Genomic DNA, 6,028 nt, shown 5'->3' with positions numbered 1-6,028 from the left:
ACAAACTTGAAATTATTTTGACTTGTTTCCTTTATATTTGTGTCATTCTTCCTAGTACACCTTTACCTCCTTTGAACCCTGGAAAGAAAGCCCTGATATTTGGCAGGTAATCATTTCAAGTGTCTCAGTGATATACAATGTACAAAGAAACCTTGTTATAATGAAGACCTAAAATCCATGACGATTACCTTGTAATATCAGATTTCTTAGTGTATCCAGATGCAAAAAGTGTCAGGGTGGAGTGGAATTTATTCAAGATAGAAGACACTTTTCCTTTTTCATGATATGTTGTAACATTCAGGGCTCCATTTCATAAAAGATGTTATGATAGCAACTCTTGATGGAATGGCAACTTCCCATAGCAACAGCCAATCAGGAAGATGGATTCTTCTTGTTACTATGACAATTGCCACTCTAGCAAGAGTTGCTATCATATCAACTTTTTATGAAATGGGGCCCAGGTGGTTATCCTTAACCTCGAGGATAGCTATCTTTGAGAATTTTAAGCTCGTAGTTAAGCACTGTGTAGTTGCACTCGTTGATAGCTAAACTTGAAGTTAACTTGAAGATAGCTATCCACGAGATATCTCAGGGTTAGTGCTCTATAAACGAGCCGTGGGGGGTCTCCACTCGTAGATAAGGATCGTGTGGACAGAACTTGAAGATAAGTGCAGTTATGGGGGTCAGTGAGCCTATCCTGGAGGATACAGTGGACTCCTGTTATAACGAAATCCTCGGGATCGGCCGTTTTCTTTCGTTATATCAAAATTTCGTTATATAAACCTAACAAATAAACAATAAGAAATATAGAGCCGATAATGTTGCGGCCTGAATTTTTTAATTTCATTGTAACCGGAATTTCGATATAACCTAGTTCGTTAAAACAAGAGTGCACTGTAGCTACCTTTGAGGATAAGCTTCGTCCTGTGAAAGTGCATCGTAGTTAGGGGGCCAGAGCTTATCCTCGAGGTTAAGGATCACCGTCCGAACGTATTGTAACTAGTGTTCCCTCATCTCTCGACATTCTTTTAATTTTGTTTTGTCTTTCCCAAAAGCTTGCTCTCTCTCTTCTGATGTGGAAGTGTTTCCCAAAGTAGTGCCTGCTTGTGTGTTTGTGCCTTGTCTGTCTGTCTGTCTGTCCTTGAGTGTTGTAGCAAATTTGAGAAGAAAATTATTTTTCACAATATTCCCTCCCAGAATCAAATGTAAGTGTGAACACAATCTATGATACAAGGAAATACTATATCATATAAGCATTGCTATTCTCACATGATTAAAATTTCATGCTGAGTGGCTCAAAAACATATTTACTGGTTCTTAAATTTATGCTGCACAATTTATTGCCTAAACGTGTGGCCTCTCCAAATCCACAAAAAAAAAATTGACATTTCCTTGCATTTACTACTGCGCACTTTACCGTGCAACATGCGTACCGATGTACACACATCACGCTTCAATTACACAAGTACAATGTGTACACAAATTTGACTGCAGAACACACACACACACACACAATCCATTATATAAAGATTCTAGCATACACAAAGACATACGTGTATTTATCATCAGGTGACAAAACGTACGAGTCAACCCGTTCAAAATGCGCATAAATAAACATGAAGATATTTTTGCGGATTTTAGAATTCATGCTAGCCAAAAGTCATGTGAAAATTAATGTACTGCAAATATTCCTTCATTCACAGTAAACACACAGCATACCGATGGTGAAATAAGAATAAACACCCTTGACCCATCCACGCAAAGAATGCAAACAACACCATATTTCTGAGGTCTTCAGTTTAATTTCCATCTGGACATGAACCAATGTATGTACAAAAAAACAGTCATCATAATCCTTGCATATAAATAGATCCTTATTATGTCCTGGTGGTGTATTTTCATTTTCTTTTTTTTTTCAGAAAAGTTGTAATATATATTCTGTTATTGCTACTATAATATCTTATGCAAAACTAAAGCAGAATCATCAAATATTCAAGTCTTTTTGTTTCATCATCTCTTTTTCTTCTTCTTTTTTTTTTTTTTTTTGGTGAGAAAAATATATCATCAGTATTTACAAAATTTCATCCATCCTTCCTAATTCTCACTGCACAGTTTTACAAAAATTGTCAGTCCTAAAATGCTGTTCAGAAAAGAGTTCTCCACTTCATAAAACATCTACTCTACCACACCAGATTTTTTTAAAAAGACTGGATTTCATGATGGCCCACAACATGCTCGTTAAAAAAAAAAAAAAAAAAAGAAAAAAAAAATGACCAAGGCCGGCTTCCTCAATGATACACCTTCATAACTTCGGGAATTTCTCGCTTGTTAACAATCTCGATCGTCTGCAAATAAATGGATGAGTTGCCCGTGGCAACGCATCACTAATAGAGAACAGCTGTGGTGGCTGTAAGTGGCACTGCATCTCTGTACTGGACTCTACCACTGTAGGTATACTCCACTATATGCTGCTCACTTTAGTGGGATCAAATTTGTTAACAGAAATAGAACAAAACGAAAAACAAAAACAAAAACAATAAAAGGAGGCGGAGTGGGATATATGTAAAATATCTAACTGCAAAATTTCATTTTTCTCACACTAGTTCATAAGCCCTTAATTCTTGAATTACATTTCTTCATCAAACATATTTTGTTTCATTTCTTTTTTTCCATTTCACTTTTGGCTTTTAAATTTTTTGGGCGAAAAAAATATTGAGAGCAAAATGCATGGATGTTGCGTACTTGGTGTGGCAAGTAAGAAATGGAAAGTGCTACATATATCATGCTAAACAAAAGAAATTCAAAAAAATTAGGACATACTTTCCCAGATGAAGATGATAATAAGAAAGGGGGAAAAGTGCTTTCTGGTAGTTGAAATACATTGTATTCAATGCAATGGTGGATATTAGGGATGTTAAACTCTCTCTACCACAGAATAAAATGACAAGCTAAACCAGTCATTTTGCCATTTTTCCCCCAGAAAAGTACTATATAAAAAACATTCTCTTACTACAGAAATGGACCTAGCCTGCTAGTATGACACAAATTTGAAGAGAACCTAATAGATTTAAAAGAGGGTGTAAAAAAAATATAGTTTCCAATACACAAAGTTGCTAGGTTAATATGCAGCCTATTCAATGGCTGCTTGGGAATTGAGGTGACACTCCCCAATAACTATGGCAGCCATAATGCCCATTAAACAGCAGAGAAGCATGTTGCCGTATTTTCCCCTACCGTTGACTGCTCCTAAATCTTACTCTTAAAAAGTGTGACGTTCTCATTTCACGATCATGTTTGCATACAACTTTCTTCTACTTTCTTTTTTCTACCCGTTTGCATTATCGTAGTTTTACAAATTCAAATCTCTGCTTTGCTTTCAAACAAAATTTGCAGAAGGATGAAATGGGCAGAAAATAATCAATTTGGTATCGTTTGAATGAGAAATGTGCACAAATTCAAGTAATAAATGAGTATATGTATATATCATTTTGCAATAAATCTTCACCACTGATTATTCCAAGTGCTCAATAAATATTTCACGGTTGCAATACTGAAATGAAGACGCAAAAATACATGAATGGGGCTACGGAGTCATTTAGCGGCGACATGGATATAAACATTGCATTCTTTACAAACCAAACTTAATGCAATACGGAAAAAAAAAAACAATGAAAATATTACTGTTGCTTGAAATTGAAACACCAAGCCAACCATCCCACAAAATGATGATACACGCCATAAGGACATTTTCTGGACATTTTACAGGTACGATATTGCCGTGATAAGAATAATTGATATTTCACCTCAACAGATCATGCTGCCATTACAGGCTATACAGACAAACTTAACATTTCTTTAAATAGATCCTAGCCAAATTTCACATGAGAACGGCCAATCATCACGAGTTGTAATAAATGTTAGGGGTTTGTTCGACACACTCCCAGTCATCTTTGTACGATTAAATGACAATATCAGAATTGATCACTTTCTATGGAACAGTGAGGGATCCTCCACACTTGAGCTAAATCGCTTACATCATAGAAAACTGGGATAAGACAGAAGGGGGTGAGGGAGGGGGGTGGAGGGGGGAATGGGGGCGAAAAGATATAGAACTGCACGCTTGAATACTGAAGACGCCTATTCTTTCTCTCTCACAAACACATACACACACACACACATACACAAACAGAAGCTGCGATCCCTTTACAAGCAAGTGAAATACAAGAGATCAGTGTGTATGAACTTCACACACTTCATGAACACCCATCTGGGGACACAACTAACAAAGAGTAGTCCTCACATTTTTTTCACAATTACCATCACCCCTCCAATTACCAACCGAGTGATAACTCTTCATTCCATTCCCACCCACCCCCCCCCCCCCCTTATCCTCCCTTTACTTATGCCTGCAGAGTCTCTATCTCATTATAAGTTTGAAATTGGGCTTCATATAAAAACTCTATTTTACAAAGTGATTAAAAAGAAATCATTAAAAAGCAGATAACTGTTTTCATAAATATGTGTACTGGAGGGACGTACTGCATCGAACAAACCTGAAAATATGCGACAAAGATGAAAAGATGTCAAACTTATGTTGACAGTTTTTTGCGGTGGATTTGTATCTATACTTTGAAGGGTTCATATGCAGGTCGATGGGGAAGAACACAAACGAGTGTCTAAGCCCGGTCGCAGCCGGCTTGACACACTTGCAAATGTACATACGTACCAACGGCACGGAGTAGACACCGAGAATTTAACAACCTGCAATGCCTCTGTTCACATTCGGGAACAGTGTGTGCGTGCATATATGCAAACAATAATACACACACACATATACACACATGCACACACACATGCACACACACACACACACACACACACACACACACACACACACACACACACACACACTCATATCACTCACATATATACGCACACATATATACTGTGTCATCCAACTCAATATGTCCCTGTGTCTAGATTCGTCTCTACCTATCTAATTCTGGTATACACACTGACAAAATGAAAGAAAGAGTTTATTCTTTTTTCAAATATATATACATATACATATAATAAATGGCACACACTCCAGGAGAAAAAAACAACAACAACAACAAATAAACACACTTTCATTCAAAATGGCATCTAACCCATAGCTGAATTCTCATACGGGATGCTTTGGATAGCCACCAAAGTTGGCACAGATAAAAGGCTTTTGTGTTCTCGAAAAATCCCTGAACACCATCAGATTCATAACCCTCGTAATATAAAGTTTTGAGGTCATGGATCATTTCAGAGCTAGTGCAAAAGGAAACCCCCTAAAAATAATGTATAAAAAACCCCAAAATTAATGACAATTTTGGGGTGCATGATATTTTGGCAGGTTAGGTGGATGAGAAAGTATTTCAACATTAAAAACCTTCGATAATGTTTACAATTTTGGCATTAAATTCTAGTTGCTCAAACAAGAATCTTGATAAGACATCGCACCCACGGATTCGGAGTTTGGGGGTACAGGTCATGGTGCTGACGTCAGGTCCTAGGTCGTCACTTTTAGTCTTTCATCAAAAAGCACATGCATACTTTTTTTAATGATATGGTACCATCAAATTATGTGCCTATATGGTACAATCTGTTATATCTGATTAAATTGGAGGCTACACAAAAACATATGGGGGTTGTTATATCTCATAACATACTTGTTTGTTTGAACATAACTGTTCTGCTCAAATTGATGAGTCAATTGCAAACGACAAAAATCAGTCAGATGCTGCGCAACTGCATATTAAAATTTAGTGCCTCCATCATGACTGCTGGGCATTAAAACCTTGTTTGTTACAAACTGAATAATTTACCCCAGTCACATATGGTCACCATAAAAAGAAGGAGAAAAAGATCACCAAACAATAAAAGAAGGAGAGAAAGTAGTCACCAGTTTTTCATTTGATTTCAAATAATCTTCTCGTGCAGATGTAGTCCTGACAAGCCACGGGATAGGATGGGGGTGGGGTAGGGAAGGGGAATTAAC

The sequence above is a fragment of the Diadema antillarum genome, unplaced genomic scaffold (genome assembly GCF_040938485.1).
Source record: "Diadema antillarum isolate AM-2024a unplaced genomic scaffold, OU_Dant_1.0 seq00000814_RagTag, whole genome shotgun sequence".
Classification (NCBI taxonomy): Eukaryota; Metazoa; Echinodermata; class Echinoidea; order Diadematoida; family Diadematidae; genus Diadema; species Diadema antillarum.
Note: the sequence above shows the minus strand (reverse complement) of the source record.